Consider the following 19,873-nt stretch of genomic DNA (forward strand, 5'->3'; position numbering starts at 1 on the left):
TCCATCATGCGTGGTCTATGTTCTCCTCAAATCACAAGTACGGCGCCATAATTCACCTTGCAACAAACCATTGAGCCGAGTCTTATGTTTTGCTTAACTGCACTCAAGTTGAGAATCAAATATATAACGAGGAGGAAATGCTTTTCTTATCCATTATTGAAGTCATCTGCAAAGATATGAGATCTGAAAAAGAGCCCAGAATGAAAGAAAAATGCAAATCAGTCCAATAATATTGGTTTATGCACAGGTTATATACCTTGGAAATAAAAGACCTGAGTGCTTTTAGAGCCATATGTTGTTCCTTTGTTCCAAGAGGGGAGATGCCTTCATGTCACTTATGTTTCTGATTAGCAAAATGATTTATGCCACAATCACTCAAAAATTCAGACAGCGAATGTGAAAATGCATTGTGACTCCACCAGATGTGCACAATAAAACAAGATTCCCATTGTAATCTGGGGTACTTAGTTTATATGAAGCTAATATAAGGCACACTTGGATGTGGCAAAGTCACTCTTTTTAAAATTTGACTATAAATGATTGGAAATAAATTGTGTGTTTTATGCTGGATGGCATGAGTGGGTTGATAAATTAGGAACAGTTTTGTACCCTGACTTATCTACAAGACAAACCTGGTGGAGATCACAGGGATTAATTGCTTCAGAGGTGTGAAACGCCGCTTTCCCATTCTTCCCCGTGCATTCCGCGCCTAAACAATGATTAATCACCCTTTAACTATTCTCCAGAGGATGCCGGCATTTGCCAAGCCTGGCCTTATCCGCCGAAATCCGCCTGTGCAGGTTGGGGAAGGTACTTGCCAGGTACAGCGAAGGCAACCTGTCCTCATCCGTTATCAGATTAGGGAAGTGTCAGGGAGCAGACGCACAGGAGCAACGCTGTTGTTCCTCACAGATCCCAAACCACTGCCCACCAACTCCTCCCCCCCAAAACACAGCCCCCGCTTCATTTTACTTCCTCTACTCGCAGCCCCCTCCACCCCACCCGCCTCAGCTGCCACTCACTCCAAAACCATCAGCTCCGTCAACGCTTCCCAGCCGGTCACGTGGCCAGCAGGCTCTGGCAGCTCGCAGCGCCGCTGATCTTCTGCCAGCAGTGAACGCTGTGAATCACATCACGTGCCTCCAACTTCTGCGGAGAGTAAAAAGTGCCCTTCAAAAAGGCTTCTTTTTACTAATATCTGAAATAACTGTATGTAATGTTAATGTATGTTACCACGGCACAGATACCATCAGACTCTCAAGCTTTTTTCACATTCTGACAAGATCAGTAAACACAACCTAAATTCTTTCTGAAACTAACTTTAACTTGATATTAGGGAATAAAACATATGCACCAATTCATCTCGATGTCATGACGTTATTCACTGCAACAAAAGGACACACAATGTCTCTGTCCACCCTGTTCTCACCCCAAACTCATAAACACGTCCGCTCTGTCAGTGCTTTTGGCGCATCAGCGTGATGCCAAAAGACACCTTCCGTGTCCAATCAGAACGCGGCTGGTTGGCGTCAGATGAGAACGCGCTCGGACAGGAATGGTGGCGTAGTTATTATACGATTGCGGACAGCCGGACACACACAGATGGTGTCACTTGAGAACGCAGTCTGACAGAAATGGTCGCGTGCACATGAAACGCTGAAGGACAGTGTCAGGTAGTAACGCTGCTGGTAATAACGTAACATAAGCTGTGCGAGTGCGCTTATAGGGCAGGTGGGGAGGTGGGCGGGCCCCACAAACAACCGACTTTCATTCAAGAGTCCGGAGCTCGCTTCTTATGTGGATATGAGATGTGGATGTTTTTTTTACACCTTCTTTTGTGCCTCTTTTGCCTAAACCTAGATTTCTTTGACTTTGTGGCGTTGGTTGCCATGTGCACATGTTGCGTAAACATAACAATGCGCTGCGTCATCCCACCATGTGCATGTGTTGACAACACCATAACGGCATCCCGGAGCGTAAACAGCTGACACAGAAGGATTCCTAAAACGTCATAAGTAGACGCAGAAGGTCACTGATAGAGCGACACCATGCGACGCGTTGGGATGAGAACGTGCTGGTTTGTCGTTATCACGTTTGACGAGAGGAGCTACTGTAGAAATGTAGATTCTCATTTGGATCAATAAATTACAGTAAACTCATTAGCGTATGTTATTTTAGAGTAGCTAGTTCTTGTATCCTATTGTGTATATGTTCCAGATGGGTGGTCCACCTGTTTTGTGGCATCTAGCAGTCAAGCCAAGTGTGAACTCCGTCAGAATCTCCTCAGTGTTTATTAGAGGTTTTTAGCGAGAGCTGAATTATCCGCAGAGGTCGCCTCTTCTCTAAAACAAACACACCCAGTGATTAAAACGCTAAAAACAATGAAAAAGCAGTTCCACTACACAGCTCAGTGTTTCTCCGAGGCTGTTCCACTCCCAGGAGATGGGCCGTTAACCCATCACCTGCTAATGTGTGCTCACCTTTTTTTTCTGATAACTTAAGATCAAGAAAGTCAAATTACCTACAGAGGTCTTTTTATCTCCAAAACAAATGGACCAGGTGATTTAAACTGGCAAAAACACTGAATAAAGCAGTTTCACTTTTAAAAAATCTGCGTTTTTATGATCCTGCTCATTGCAAAGGGACTGCTTACCATGGCGGCTGATGCAAAAACATAAATGGACATTTCTAGAGACAGTATTTAGTTTGTCCACTCTGGGCTACTGTAGACAGATGGCAGTGTGTCCCAGCAGACTCTCTTGACGAGGATTCACTTCCTTTTTAGATGTAAATGGCTCTTTCTAAGATACACAACGATTCTTATTTTCAAGTCATTATACACTAAAGAAAACACACTTAATATATTATATTCCATTGCTGCCAGTAAATCCCTCTGAATCTTACACACTGGAGTAAAAGTTTACCAGACTGAAAACATTCAATCAACACACCACTTTTTAGAGTGTTTTTTAGTAATGCTGGTGCTAAAAAGTGCTGAATCCTTGCTAACTTGCACAAGTGAATTGCAGGACTATCTTCTAGTGCTTAAACACATTTTCAGTAGGAAGAAAACCTCCTTCGGTTGTTCAGCTGCTAAAAATAAAACAATCCATCGTCAGAGTAAAGCCATACAAAGGTCAGAGTTAATACAGTGAGAAAGGAGCCTCAGAGGGAGGATACTGAATCATAGATCCCAAAAGAAAACAACAGAGCCGAGACAATCAATAAGTCAGAGACCTCACGCAACCCGAGGACACATGTGACAACTTTGCTCTGGTCAGTTAGAAAAACGAGGTTATCCTTTTAATATTTCATGCCACCTGCAGCGAGCGTCTGCTCGCACTAATGTGAGAGACAGATAAACAGGCCGTCGGTCCCTTGCCGATCTTTTTCATGACCGTGGCTCATAAGTACAGGCTTTATCTCCATATCGACTCAATATCCCAAATGGATAACTTGTGTTGCCTCTGATTTGCGTTGGAAGAGGAGTGAGGCGTGAAAGCTGCGGTAAAGGCAGGGACACCTCTTGCTAATGCTGTTTGAGCTGCCTGGAGGCCCTGAGGGGCTGCCTCACACTCTGCCTCCGTCGCTCTGTTCCCCTCACAGATGGACCACACTCCACCACTGTCTACTTAACGCTTCCCTGCTCTCTATCAGCTGTCAAATGCAATATTATCACTCCGCCATACAACCAAAATAGCAATTACTCAACAGCAGCTTCGTCACAAACGCTGAAAGGAGCATATCTGCAGCAGTGCGAATGTCTCAGTGCAAGATCATGTTCTCATTAGGCAGTTTTCACTCAGTGTTGCCACATGTTGACGAAATGCTGGTGAAACAAAACTTAAATAAAATAAGTGTGGTACTTTTTTCTGTATATTTTCTACATAGACTGTAGAAATAATGGACTTACCTACTGTGACGTCGCCCAGTGGTTTGTGGACTCCTGTTTTGAAGCCTCGAGTTTGGTGTTTCAACCACTATTAACATATCCCCTGAAAAAAATAAAAATAAAAAATGCTTGAGTTCACCTGTCAATATTTTCTGACATCCCATTCATGTCTGTTGCAAAAAAAAAAAAAAAAAAGTTAACTTGAGTGCATGGAGTAGGTGTGCATTGATTACTCTACTTTTTCCTCATGAATGCTGCTTTTTGACGGTCTAGCACATATGTGAAATGTGTATATTAATTCTCTCAATTTCCTCTAAATAAGGCTCAGTAATTTCCCGCTGGTTGCTGTAATTTTTAGCAAATGTTTCTCAAACTGGAGTAAACTGTGCATTTATCTGGGACTATTTTCACATGCGGATTAATACACATTTGGTACTCAAACAGTGTACTCAAACAGAGTATTTCCTGCAGCAGGAAGGTGTTTGTGGCTCAAACATACAAACAAGAGTGCCCAAGTTCATCAATAAAGAAACATGTCACCTAATGCAAAAGGGTGGCTCACTGGTGTGTTTTTAATATTTTTGGGGCACCATAGCACAGACATATAAGGTATATCAATGTTGCAACACAAAGGAGAAACCTGTTTGAAAGAATGAAGTGTTGTTTTTGGTCTTCACGTGGAATATATTGACAAAACTATGACTATAAAGGAGCAAAAAACTTCACAAGAGAAGGCAAAAAGAGACTTTAAGACCAGCAAGCACAAAAATAGTTTACACATCTAATTAAATTCAGTTTGTATGTTCAAACAGGGAAGTAAAATGGACAATAATTTTGGCTACAGCTCATTTAGCTTCAGGGATCAGTCTTTTAAGCAACAAAAAAATCCCAATCAGCTCATTACCTGCAGCTATAACAAGTGGCCACCTCCAGTGAGAAAGGTGCCCTCAGATTTGCCTTCCTGGAAATCTCATTGGGTCACTTTTCACAACGTGAAATTTAGGGGAGCATATCAACTAAACAAAGTTTTATGTTACAGACTATGTTGCCTTATATGTCTATACATGCTGCACAGGTGATTCCAATTTCACTAACTATGACCTCAATATTTAACCCTTTGAACCTGAGAAAATTTGTTTGATTTATTTCAAAAACATGTGAAGAGGGCAATGAGCATGACAAAAGAAATGACCCAAAAATTAGTAAGAAATTATTAAAAAAAAAAAAAAAAGAATTTAAAAATAGTAAAAGTCTTAAAGTATTTGATATTTTCTGTATTTAAGTATCAAAAGTGATTTTAATATATTAAATGTGCCTTAAAAAAAGCAAGTCAGATTTTTGAGACAGCTTTTTTCTTTGTAACACACCAACTTTAAAATGTACAATACACTTTAAAAAAAATTTGTTTTTTACTATTTAAATTATTTAAACAACAAAATCATTTTTTCCTTCACTCCCATTTGTCCATTCCTCCCGTCCTCCCTCCTTCCTTCCCTATTTTGTCGAAGTAAACTAAGACGCTTAGAACAACAGAAGTAAAAGTGAAAGCTGACAGAAATATGAAAACTAAAGAAGTAAATAAACTCCCAAATATTACTTAAGCACTGTAACAAAGTATTATCAATTGTTACATTGTACCACTGAGTTTAAAGTACATGCATTTCAGTATAATTCAATGTGCAAGCAAAGAGAAATGCACTTTATATTTAAAAATATCAGGTGTAATTGGAGAGCATTTCACACAATGTTTTAAAGACTAATGATTTTGAATAAAAACTTTCTTCCAAAGCAACTGCAAAAAAAAAAAGAAAAGAAAAAAAGAAGCACCACTGATTACAATTACAAATCACTGATTGTTCCCAGATTGCACTAGCCCCATGTGGAATGACTAATAAAGACCAACATTGATCAAATTACTCTCAGAACAAAAACATAGCGTTTGTTTTTAGAATTCAGGAGGTTTTTAAAATTCCTCCTTCAAGCACCATGAACTGTGCGGCACACCTAGTCTACCTCGACAAGCCTCGCTCCCGGGAGGAGGCCTGCAGGAGCTTGTGATCCGTAACTCTGTAATTATTCACTTGACAAGGTCTTCCTTGTAGTACATTGTGCATTAGGCTCATTTAAACATGTGACAAAACACAAGCATTTTTGACAAGTCTCACATATGTTAACAATGGCAATGTGTTGCAGCGGCGCCGAATTAAAAAGACATCTTTACACCTTGAGACACGTTCTCATAATGTTACAATATGCAATCTGTTACATTCAAATAAACAGCGAGTAAAAATGTGAATGTACAACAGTGTTAATCAGTTAGATTTATACTTGTCAGATGTGGGAGGGGGTGACAGACCTGATATTATTTATTTATTTAGAGGATTATCACGTTTTCATTACAGCGGGCTCTTAAAACAGCTCAATCAATCAGTGTGCTGCCATCCATCTGTCAGTCAGTCAATCAATCACGAGACACAGACAGAGGAAAGGAGAGTAAACATCATAATATGAGGATTGTAAAACTATTGTGCACTATGCTCCTATTTCAAGCATCTATTTTTCCGTAAACTCGATTTCCTCCCACTCAGTCAGTGGCCAATAAAATCCTCTAAACATCTTTATTACAGACACTTTCTGACTGCTGCTTCATTACAGCTGCTACAGAGGACTGTTTGCTCAACACTAAAGGGAAAATCAGCAACACTGTATGGTCAAAAGTATGTGGACACCCCTAGAGTGCAAGCACTGTTCCTAAACTGGATGTATCTATTGTCCCTGATTGTTCTTCACATGCTCTGGTTTTAATTGTCCCTTGTTTGTCTTTGGCATGCTATTTTTTTTATGATTTTGTAACCTTGTAATGCCATGCTTCATTGACCAGGTCTCCCTTGAAAAAGAGATTTTAATCTCAAGGGACTTCCTAGTTAAATAAAGGTTAAGTAAATAAAAGTAAATCACTGTAACCACATCACTAGCTGCATTTACACTGCCTGTTGAAGTCAGGAATACCACGCCAGTATGCCACAGAGGTAGTAACAGCGGCTGCGTAAAATGAAAAGCCGGAAAGACGTTTTGACGACATGTTTATATGGCGACCCACGGCAGGAGATTTAAAAGGCAGCTGTTGCATGGCGGCTAATTCAAAGAGGAAGAACAGCGGCCTTAAATGTCAGAAAATTGGGGAAACTATGAGATTCAGGAGCTCCTTAACGTCCGAGCAGAAGACGAGATCAGCTGTCTTATAACAGAGAAGGTAAATAATTGTGATTGACACGTTATGCCTTTATAAATGTTTAGAAAGTGCTGCCAGCGCATATGTTTTATGCCTGTCACTCCCGTCATGGCTCTTCTGATTGCAGGATGTAGCGACGCAGTGTACAATCACACACTGCAGCATAATGATGCCGCCATTGCTTGGTTCTGTGTAAACCAGTTGGTTCAAATTCATCTTTGCACCTCTACACAGCATACAGTAATATTTTGGGCAATAATGTGCTTTTATTTTGTTGGCAACAGTATTGGGAAGACCTCCGGTTTTAATATGATAATGATGACCTAAACCAGTATCATAAAGAAATGTTTTTCTGAGCCTCGTGTGAAAGAAGCAAAGACCGTAAAAATAACGGACGTAGCTACCGTGAAGTCATTAAGTGGTTTGGAGAATGCCGTTGTGGAGCCTCAATTTTGGCATTTTAGCCATCGCTATCTTGTTGAGTTTTTTTGTAGCCAGAAGTGACTATAATCAGGTGAGCGGGTGGAGCTGTGGAGGCGTAAAGCGTTTAAATGTTCAAATTCTTTCCCCATACATCTGCATTTTAACTGAACAGCTGAATTTCATTGATTTGACTGAAGGTCAATGTGAGGTGCCATTAATACATCAGAATTAAGCTGATAGTATAGAAATCTCTGACAGTATTACTTCATATCATGCCCCATGGCGCTGTTGTGAAAATGGTTTTGATAAGTAATTCTGCGTCTATATCTCACCCGTTTTTCATTGGGTGAGATACAGACACATTTTTCTTGCTAAAGGGTAGCTGTTTGTATCAGGCATGGCAGAGAGCAAAGTTTGGGTAAAGTCGTCACTTTCTGCTCCAAGGAATCGTGGGACCAGCAGCTGGCAGGTGCAGCAGTTTATCACAAACCCAGAAATAATTGAAAGTGACAACTGGCAGCACCACAAATGATTTATTAGTCTTTTACTCAGCTCCTAACCATCCTCGGGGCTGGAATCAATTATTCACCAACTATGTGTCTTCAAATCATTAATTCTACTGTGTGGAGCCAAACGCCGTCCCACTTCATGTACCTCCTCGTGTACCAGACCTTGGACTGGTTCCACCAGGTTGAGGTCCGTCTGGACGACATCTGCATCTGAGCGTCCAGCAGAGATACAGTCAGAACGAGGTCACGTCAGGTCACGTGAAGCACTCAGAGGACGGCGAGAAATGTTTCAAGCAACCAGCACAGTCGGGCCAATCCATTTCCCCATTAGGGATTTAATATTCAAGTGATTGGAATTCATCACTTGTGCAGCACAAATTAAAAGCTCAGAAACATCAGATATCACCATATACAGCCAAGTATTAATTTATCAGCCTGATATTACTTTCATTAAAAATTGGATATCAGCCAGTCAGTGTCGTCTTCTCCCATATGATGGATACAATGGTTGGCTTTGTGGTTCTAATTATGATTGTGAATGGGTAAACATGGGTTTAATATTTTGAGCATTTAGAGATTTAGCATCAATTGGTCAAAAATATTCTTTAGGAGGCTTTTCCAACCTGCTAATGAAAGAGAAAATCACTGAGAAATTCGTATAATACAGCAGTGTTTTGGCGTGACGTTTGTTGATGTTGAATAAAATGTTAAAAGAACAAATTCGTGGCTCAAATGAAATATTAATATCAGTCTGCAAAAAAGATATTTGGGGCGAAACACAAGGTCACACTGTCTAACAAAAAAAACCAACAGGAATTTAGTTCACATTTTCAAGTTTCAGTTCAAGTTTTTTATTGTAGAGTGCAATCTCATACAAAAGCAGTCTGAGGTGCTTTTGTGTGATAAAACAATGACAATTTAAAATATATTTCAGAATCTGTCACCACTTGTTTCTGTTTGTCACATCATTCATTGGAAATTTTAATTAGGAGACGTAATTGTATCTAAAATATATATATATAAAAATCAAACTATTTAATTATCTGCTCTTTCTTTAAGTTTTGGTTTGTCAACAACATTGTGTTTCTTAGTCTTATAACACCCTCTGACTTTCCTACTCTGCCTGTAGCGTTGATCTTCAAGCATATTTGTTCCTACTGAGGGTGTAAATATTTTAAAAAATAACTATAAAAGCAACTTTTTTTTATTCAAAATGATTTTCTAAAACAGCTGGCCAGTGTTTCTGATGAAATTTACTGAAACAGGAGAGGAGTGTTTATTGGGTTTAAGGGTTTATTTAAATGTAGGTTTAAGTGAAGCTACAAAGTTAGGTTTAGGAAAGTCTAAGTTACGCAGGTTAGGTTTAAGAAAAGCCACAGATGGGCGTCATCACGTTACGTACTTAGTGTAAAGTTAGCTAGGTTAGGTTAGGTTTAAGAAAGTCAAGCTACGTAGGTTAGGTTTAAGTAATCGCATTTTCAATTTGTCCGGTTTGAGGGTTAATGGAAACCCGCTTATTGATGTATGCTGTAAAAACAGAGCTTATTTTAATACGATATTGAAAGGCTGGACAATATATTCATATTATATTGATATGAGGCTAAATATAGTCTTAGATTTTGAATGATAATATCAAAAGTGTTTTGTCTTTCCAGGTTTTAAGGGCTACATTAAAGTAAAACTATGTAATTTTCTGAACTGACTAGACAGTTCTGGCTGTTCTGTTATTTCCCATGTAGTCATTACATCAACATTTGTGATTGTGTATCAAAAGTATCACAGTGTAAAATATTTTGTAAAAGCACAGATAGTTAATCCTACAATACTGTTGCAATATTGATATCCAGATCAAGATATTTGGTCAAAAATACTGTAATATTTGATTTTCTCTATGTATTTTGATTTTCTCAGCCCTAGTGTCTTGCAAAGCACAGAAAATACAGACTTAATGCAGAAATATACATACATACATATAAACAGAGTATGTGTCATTCGATAAGCTGTAACTTTTTCCAGCAAGATGTGAGATTGACCAACACAGAGCGTGATACGTCTGCTTTCTCACTTTATCCATTCAGCCCTAATATATTTCCTTATGTGTCGACACTGCAGCATAAAAATGTAATGTATGAACCAGCCTGGCTTCCTTTTTAGGGGTGATTTCCTGTCATCGTACAGTACATCATGCTGTGGTAATTATCTTCTCTTTTCCCTATTTTTATTTCATCTGTTATCAGTTATGCTCTTTCTCTTCGACATATCAAAATGCAGACAACAACAGTGCGGCATTGGGGGAATTTTTTTCTTATTTTTTTACTCAAAAGGGTTTAAGTTTTATGTATAATTAATCTGATGTGGTTTTAAAGTTCACCAAGCAGTATTTTATCTGTTATAACTCAAGCCCTCTCATCTTTATGAATACAAAGCATATATAATGTGCTGCCTCCCTATTATTAATTATGGAAATAACACAACAAAAGCACATCCTAAATCCATTACTGTTGTAAGCTAGACTTGTCTCAATAAATCAGCGTCTACAATCAAAATTGAAATAATTTTTTATGCATAATGTATGTGCTTGTTGCCACAACATCTGTTCATTATGCAGAGTAATGCATTCTTGTAGTTTTTAAAAACTTCAGTCCTATAAAATAATCATAATGACTGCTTCATTACAGAGCACGGGAAGACAGAAGTACATTTTACAATACGTCTCATGATTTACAGTTTCATCGACTTTTTATAGTCAAGTCAATCACAAGTTTGAGGGGAGAAGTGTGGGGGAAGACTCATTAAGGCAGATGTTTGTGAAATCACACGCACTCATACAAAGCACATCAGCCTGGTACGTGAAGTGGGTGTGAGGGGTGTTTGGACCCCAGAGCCCGAGTCCCCTGTCACTCACAAAGAGCCCCGCAAGGAAACGTTCATCAGTCTACCTGTGCTGCATTTATTAACGGGGTGGAGCTCCTTTTTCATTTACTGCTCATTTCCTTGAAGATGATGAGAGGTGGAGATGTGAAATATTGTTTGTCATACGTGTGAAATAAATTCCTCATTAAATATGGTGTTAATTAGTCACATGGGGGCGCTACTGTTAATTTTCACGTTTTTTTAAATGGCTTTTTAAGGCCAAAACTCAACATCTTTAGTTCAATTTACGAGTTAATATTTTCTTCAGTGTGGTTTGGACTTTGTTTAGTAACTGCAAGATAATGATTTCCATGTTGCAAAACGTCTTGTTACATGACGTTCATGATGCACTGCCTCAAGTACTCGACCAAAACTTTCACGTCTTTATCAATAATGCCAATGGCCCGCTGCTTTTTTATGGGTCAAAACATCTCACACTGCATCTAATTTTTTTTTAAAAAAGGAATTTCTAATACGATAACTAAAAATCCACAATTCTTTATGAATTTATTTGCCCACTTGATGACTTCATACAAGACGTTTAATATTAAGTATTTACATGATATAAAAGTTGACATTTCCCCAAAAATAAATAAGCTAGAATTCCTAATACAGCTGTGTAAGACTGATGTCAAACTGCATTTAATATCACGTTACTGTGACAACAACATAACATTAAAAAAAATGATTCATTGTATGACACAAATATGGCCAAGTAGGCCTATATGACCTGCTGTTACCTGCTTTTGTTTACTATGACAAAATAAAATTGCAAAAAACAAATAGAAAACAAAGAAAACAAAAGCTTTTGATTGTGTCACTTTTTAAAGAAAAACTTCCAGAAAGTAAAACCATGATATTAAACAATTTTGACATTTTAAAACAGGGACTTGTTAAACCCGAGGAACGGCCTTAAACAGATTAAATATTACTAATTTGATTAAATTAATAAATTAGACTGGGTTTTATATGGTCCTGAGTATCTAAAATGTGTAGTCGTGTGTAAAAGCTGATGAGGTGGGTGTACAAATAAGTACATGAGTAGGTTACCGAGGAGAAGGTGGGTACACTATATATATATATATATATATATATATATAAAATATTTATATATTTTTATATATATATACTATATACTATATATAAAATGGCATTTGGGCTGAAAGGTGAGTAAACTGTAAATGGACTGAAAAAGACGTGGAAATACTCTCCACTACAAGACTGCAACGAAAAACTCAAAAACTCTTTGTCTAATTTACAAACGTGGTGAGACAAGAAGTTCTTCCTTTTTGTGCACTAATTTTCAGGTAATTTTCTTGTACTTTTTACTAATTTCTTGCTATTTTCCGGGGGTAATTTATTTCTTCATTTGTTGCTCATTGCCTTCTTCACATTTTGGAGTGAAATCAAGCCAATTTGCATAGGGTTTAAAGCGACATCATTTTTCTTGTGCTGCCTTCAGACACCTTTCACAAGTATTTAAACCTTTGAATTATTCGCAAATTGGTGCAATTTCTTTTAAAAACATGGGGAAAAAAGCCAATGATCATCCTGGTAAAAAAAAAAAGGAAAAAAACTGTATTGCAAGAAATCAGTAAATATAAAACATTATCTCTTAAAAAGGTAGGGGAAAATGTTAAGGGAAAAAAAAATTAAAATCTAGGGAAAACATATTTAGAATTATTTTAATGTCCTTAAAAAAATCTTTATGTATTTACAAATTTCAGTTAATTTTCTTGTACTTTTAACTAATTTCTTGCCAATTTTGGGGTAATTTCTTCTTTTGCTGCTCATTGCCTTCTTTTAATGCTTTTGAAAGAAATCAATTAGCTCAAGTTTAAATGGGTTAAAGTCATTTAAAATCACAAAAAGAGAACAATTAAAATTTTGTTCTTTTGCAAAGACGCAAAAGGATTTGGGGTGTTTGGTAAGTGGTGGTCATGTTATTCTGGGATTAATCTCGTCATTGTTGGATAACTCCACAGAGGCTTTGGATGACTGTTTCATCCATGAAACTGGATGTAATGCAGGAAAAATATAAATAAGTATACTGTGGTTGATGCTTCTGATAAGAACAGATACAGATTTTATTTGCCAACATGTGACATGTTAACACCCGACGCTCTGTACTGCCGGAGAACAGATTGTTTCCTGAGAGCTTTAAAGAGGACGATGCTGCTTTGAGATGGGCTGCGTATAAACAGTTATTATCTGTGTCACAGTACTAGTGGCAGCGCTGGAGTGATGAAGAGGAATATTCCTGTTGCCCCAGCGTGCCGCCATGGGACTGTTATCTCTGCAACACATACATCAGACACTGATGCACACACCTCTTCCCTCTGAATGCAACATGACAGGTTCCTTTAGTTTCCCACTTCCAATTCAGATAACACGGCAGTCTTGATCCGGCATGAAGCGCTTAGGAGATGTCGGCTGATATGAATTGAACTGTCAATAACGCGCGCGGCAAAACACTGGGCTTTTAAGATGTACAAGGTCCCAAAGAATATGTGTATTCTTTGATACAGAGATTATGTTATCAGTGTTCGGGGTGTCTATGCAGAGCGCTATTCAAGAACTGATTGATAATGCAACAGAGCCTCCAACATTTTGATTATTTACATTTACATAAGAAGCAAGGAAATTGATTTCCTTTCTAAACAGCGCGCACTCTTATATTTACATTTTAAAGGCCTTTAGTTGACGCTCTTCTCAACACTGACTTGCAACGGATGCAACGTTCTCATATCTCATATTGTCAAGATTAAAAGCAACTAATAGAGATGAGAGTGAGTGTGGAAAGTTTGACGTTCGTATTATAATAACGCTCCTACAATGATGTACATAATGTATTTAGATGACCTTATTCTTTTCAGCTGTGGATTAAAGATGTGCTCCATAAAACCCATATATACTGCATGCGTAATGTTGTGGTGAATGCAGATTAGAGATTTACATGAAAATAGAACAGAAGCGAACAGTTAATGGATATACAGAGTGAATAAATACAGCGAATTACTGATAAGATCATCATATTTGTGAAATCTTTGATCTCAATCCAGGTCGGTTTATTTAAGAGCTTTTTAAGGCATGCATCATTTATCAAAGGAGTTTAATAAAGTTTAGTGAAATGAGTACAAATTTGAGAAATTAGACTGATGATTTGACAAAGATGTTCTTATACCATTGATGAAGGTCTCCTTTCTCTTTTTTATTGTGTGGATCCCAAACCACTCTGCATCATGCTCATATGGTGGATTCAAAAAGTTTGTCATAAAATTATGTCTGAAAACTGGATTTAATGATGACAATACGTCTGGGAGACACCATTAGGAACTGTGTCCACATAGCATTTTACTTCTGGACACTGGTGTCAGTTTTCAGAGCGCTCTAGCTTCTTTGTGCAGCCGCCTCGAGCACTTCAAGATGGAAATCTCTGAACTTCTCAGAAGGCGCTGTTGATGTTACTAGGCGGGTTTCCATCAAACCTCAAATTCCACAAATTGAAATTAAAAATATAGAAACATGTAGAGATAAGATATGATATGAGGTAAGATATTACCCTCGAATGAGGGGTTGGCCTTCACGTGCTCCTCCAAAATGTCATACTTTTGAGTTACGAGCCAAAGTTGTAATCACGAGTGGGAAATTGGGAAATTTCGATGATATCCAAGTTGCTTAGTAACGTTTGCATGACGTTTCAGGGCAGCAGAAATGCCAGAAAGCTGGAAACAGAGTCAACAATTGACAGTGTAAAAAAGTAAAAATAAAAATAAATGTATTTTGTTTCTAGTAGCTAAAATTTGCAAATTTGCAAACGTTTAAGTATAAAGCATGCCAGGTGAGTACACTAACATTGATAACAACGTAATTTTATGACACAAGTCGCCAACTTGGCATCATAAATGAATAAACATGGCGGGCAAAAGTCAGCATTTGGTCAAAAAACTTTTTTATTTATTCACATACTAAATATCAATTTTTGATCACATGTAAAGTGTAATATGTTAACTGCTGTTCATGAAGGGTGACCCTGATGAAATATAAAAATACATAAAAATAGAATATACAATAATATAAAAATACAATACAATAATATTTGTAAAATATATAAAAAATAATATATAAAAATATAAATAAACTGGAAACAGATATCAACCTCTTGTTTAAACTTTTCTTTGTAGCCTCCATGTTGTTTCAACGTTACGACCTCAAAGCACACAAACACAATGAAGTCGGAAGAACGACTTCCCAACTCGGAATCTACAACCTTCCGACATCACATGAATGCAGCATAAAACGCGCATCTTCCTCAATGGTTTCCCATTACTGTATCCACTGTAGAGCAGACTGCTGTTCCACCACAGCTCTCGTCTTAAGACAATCAATCACAGGGTGATTCAGTGTTTGTCATGAGACTAATCATTCCTCCTCTTTCTGGCGTGACGACAGTTTGTATGTTAATAGCGAGCTTTCAGGATCATTTTTCTACTTCCTTCACTTGGAAGAAAAAACAGCCCGAGAGGTAGATTTAATATCCTTGTCTGACTTGATGTGAAAAGGCGACCCAACACTGCAACAATGCTGCATCTTGATGCAATAATCTCAAATTAAGTCATGAATAATGTAAGGAAAAGTCATGAAGAAGAATTAATAATTCAATAGATAAATAATTTACAAAATAATCAAATAAATAAATAATGACACACCATAAATAAAGCATCAGATTAAATCTTTCCACCAGGCAGCCTCATGCAAGAAGCAACGCAAACAAAAAATAGATCCAGGGAGAGAACTGTGGCCATTGTTTTAGAGGTATTAGAAGATGAATCTTACTTTAAATGTGATATTTATGTTGTTTGACCTGACAGAACCGTTAGATACCGAGATATGTTTGTTCTGGTAATCACCAGACAAACAGTGCACACATTAGCTTTTGCAAAGCATTCAGCATTAACAGAACAATTATGTGTTTTCAGTTGTTGCAATTTGACTTAAGGTGGCACAACATGTGGCTGTCTGTGATTTAAACTATAATTTTAGTTGCATTTGCATCATTTGCATGTCCTGTTTCCCCTCGTGTTTAAGCCACCACCAGCCCAATTTAACAGTCTTTATTGCAGTTATTCATACTCTGACATGGACCTTTATATAACCCCAACGGTCTCTAATTATAATTAATTAATTTGAAACTTTCCATCTGAGGAAAACAATAGCATCAATTATTTCAGCAATAATATAATATAATATATATTATAATATATTATAATTTCACAACATCTCTAAAAGCAGTAACTCTTGTTTTTGGGGAGAGCATAATGTTTATCATAGAACCACAAAGAGCGAGGAGGTTAGAGGTTAGGATGGCTGGATGAGTCAACTGAATGTTGGATTATATTGATATATTGCATCATTTGGATGACTTGTTGGGGAAACCCTTGCTTAGAATAGGCTTCATGTTCAAATTAACCTTCTTAAGTATTGTAAACCTGTAACAAGACATTTTTTCGCCGCAACAACAGCACAAACAAGCTGTCAGCACACGGACATACTTAAACCTGTTAGGTTGGTATGGCAGGCCGTTTTCTTTCCAACTAGCAGTTATATGTGCAATGTTCTCCCGTCTTTTAGCTTTGTTTTGGTCTCCATCAACTCCTGAGAAAATGATCTGTCTTTTTAGCTGCTTCATTATGTTCAGCAGCTGGATACTAAGTGTATTTTTCTGCTGTTTGGCACCGGGCAGGTAGCGTATGGTTGGTTTACCAGTGTTTTTTAACTAAAGAAATGTTGCCTGCTGCTGCTGGAAATGAAACAAGAGTGTAACAAAACAGGAAGGTATGGGTTGTAAAACCAAACAATGAGCTAAAGGGTGTTAATAATCTCTATACACCTGAGGGGACATGCAGAGATCTGCGATAACTCTCTTTGGTTGTAACTACAAGCACATTTTTTACATACAGCAGATGCTGATAACTATTTTAACTATAACTATTTTAATTTTAAGACAAACTAAAACCAACCCTCTGTCATGGTCTGCCCATAATCCTGGTGGGATCCATCATTTCGCCTTACTCGCAGCATCTAAGTGCAAATAAATGTCCAGATTTAATGATGTCAAAAGAGCATCAGCATGTCAGTAATAATGTATGAGGAGAAGTCTGCGTTTAGGGTGTTTGGGCCTAAGGGCAGGAGTGCATCCAAGTGCTCTTGAGTTCTGTTGATGTTTACTCTGTCAGCCAGAGTTTTACAAGAAATTCTGCAAAATTATACTTTAGGCTTATACGGTGAAAACTTCTTAGCCTATCTCGCTTCCTGCCCACTGAAGACATCGGTTTCCCCCGTGCCATCTGCCTATCAACCTTACCCTATCAAGAAACAATCAACAGAACCATCTGCGGTCTAGTCACCAGTCCTGTTATCCCTCCAAACCAAATAATGACAAACGGGAAAAAGCAGGGTGAGTAAGTCACTGGTGTATCTATCAAGGAAGGATGTCATCCAACCAGAGAGCTCAATCAAACAGAAACACAGTGACAGAAAATACTGTTTGGCTCCTCTGTTAGAATTGGAGCTTTTAAGAGACTTTTGAGGATTTGGAGAGAATTTTAAAAACTTAGCAGATAAAGAGAGGCATTATAAACAGTTTATACTATTTTGGGAATAATTATAACAATTAAATGAATTTTAACTCCACCCTTTGATGACGAAGGACAGACGAGTTATAAACTGCACAGGTAGTGTTTGACTTTGGATATTCTTTCAAACTAGCGCCTGAAAATCCAACAGCAGCTCTCTCAAGCCATTAAAATTCATTCACTCCCGGTGATTGCAAACAATGAGGATCCAAAAGCGAAAAAAGAGGTGGCAGACACAAAGATTAATTAAAAAAAAGAAAAGCTGTACAATGGACACATGGATTGTTTCATTAGAAGCCAGTTGTGTGGCTGCAGAAATGCCAAGAAAATATGTATGAGGGTCCAGGGATGGACAGCGCTTAAGATAAAACAGTCGAAAAATGTGCAACAGACAAAACCAGGCAATGTGGAATGGAGGAGGCCCCTAATGAAGCCAGCTGGTCCCAGTCCAGACAGGCAGAGGAGGGGGAAGGATTGATAGAGGGAGAGACCCACGGGGGTGGGTGGAGAGAGAGAGAAAAAGAGGGGAAAAGGGAGTAAGACATGCAGGATGTATGGCCGCCCAGGCAGCTCTATTGTATCAGGAGGCACCAGTAGGTGTATTTCTTCCAAACTCTGCAGAAAAACCCAAAACCATGCCAAACAGCACGTCTGCTAATCGTGCCGCAATTACTAGCCTAATAGATGTTTTTTTATTCCGCCTCACAGCCGCCATGTTGAGAGGCAGAGCATCATTACAATGGTGGAGAGGATGCAGAACTCGCTGGCTGTTTTTCCTCTTCCACCGCCATGATCTTATCCAGTTGTTGAAACTACCCAGCAGATTTTAGCTGTTTCTTGGTGCAGAGGTCCAACATACTGCTGGAGATGCAACCATACCTCCTCTGCAGCTGCGTCCCCGACCCAACATGCTGTCTGAACGCACACATTAAATATGGAGGGTGAATTTTTGTGGTGTGATACGTATGTGCTGCTGCTTTCTGTGTGGTTTTCTCTGCATCCTTTATGTCAGATACAAAAGCTGTGATAATGTTTCTGCACCAATTTCATCACGATGAATATCTGCAACTGTTCAAAGAATATGAACATGAATCAACTTTTTGAGTCAGTTTTAACCACATGACTATCAAATAATGGCTGTGGCCATTGTGACGTCATCCACTGGTTTGTGGAGACCTATACTGAAGCTTTGAGTGTGGCATTTTGGCCCTCAGCATTTTAGATTTTTGGGGCCACAAGTGACCCAAGGTGACCATATTTAGACAAAAGGGTGGAGCTGTGAAGAAGCAAGTGGTGGATCTGACTAAGAGTCCGAGGAAACTATCCGCAGACAACCTGTCACTCAAAGTGGCCAAACCTTTTATCATGCACAACTTTAAGCCTAAATAAAATTTGGGCTGTTGTCACGTTGTCTCGATGGGGAAATTATCTACAGAGACCACAACCCTTTTTTTTAACTAGACTATAAACATGTTCATTTCTGCTATACAGTCGTGCATTTTAACATGGGAGTCTTTGAGCCAGCCTCAAGTGGACATTTAAGGTACTGCAGTTTTTGGCACCTCAGCATTGGGCTCAGAAGTTGCCACTTGGTTTTAATGGAATAGTTCAAAAGTTCAGACATGCAATTAGTAGCTAAAACTTGTTGTCAGGCAAAAATCAGAGAAACCAGGAAGTTACTGGTCCTATCTTACAAATAGTCCGGGACATAAATGTATTGTACTAAACATGTACTGAACAAACAAGGTACACTGTGTTTGTTAATGAGCTTTCGGGGAGCTGGTGGGCAGAGTTTGGTACCTTTGAACGAGCTAGCAGTCTACATGCTAAAAATGTGTTTTAATGTTTTATGTGACATTTTGTTTCATTGTTTTTTTGCTCTCCCCTCCCTATGTGCAAATGTTCCACCAAAATAAGTTCCCTCCCGTCACTATTTTGTAAGAGAACTGTGGCTGCATCCTGGGCTTAGCACAACCCGTGACAATTGTGATTTGTTTAATGAGAGACAAAAAACTCAGAACTTAATTTCCCATCAATGCAGAATATTAATAAGCTCAGCCAGACCTTTTTCCTGTGCTGGCACAGTGCTAAAACAACATCTAGAAATCTGGTCTAGAAATCTGGTATGTGTGACTGCCTTTACAGCGCCAGGCCAGCTGCCTACACCTGTTTTGGGTGTTAGCTGGCTGTTGGTGGTAGCTTCATCCTGACTGTAGTGCATAGACATTAGAGTGGCATTAAACTTTAAATCAACCAATTCTGCAAATGT

General features: G+C 38.4%; 1 long non-coding RNA gene across 1 annotated transcript in view; it reads right to left on the bottom strand.

Annotated features, from left to right (window-relative positions):
- Nucleotides 1–19,873, bottom strand: part of LOC148188314 (uncharacterized) — a 112,497-nt gene that overhangs the window by 29,191 nt on the left and 63,433 nt on the right. The window contains exon 3 of the long non-coding RNA XR_015778082.1: nt 3,914–3,995. This is a non-coding gene — a long non-coding RNA (uncharacterized LOC148188314). The remainder of the gene's footprint in view (nt 1–3,913; nt 3,996–19,873) is intronic.

Source organism: Plectropomus leopardus, chromosome 11 (genome assembly GCF_026936395.1).
Source record: "Plectropomus leopardus strain MGB_pleo_1.0 chromosome 11, ASM2693639v1, whole genome shotgun sequence".
NCBI lineage: Eukaryota > Metazoa > Chordata > Actinopteri > Perciformes > Serranidae > Plectropomus > Plectropomus leopardus.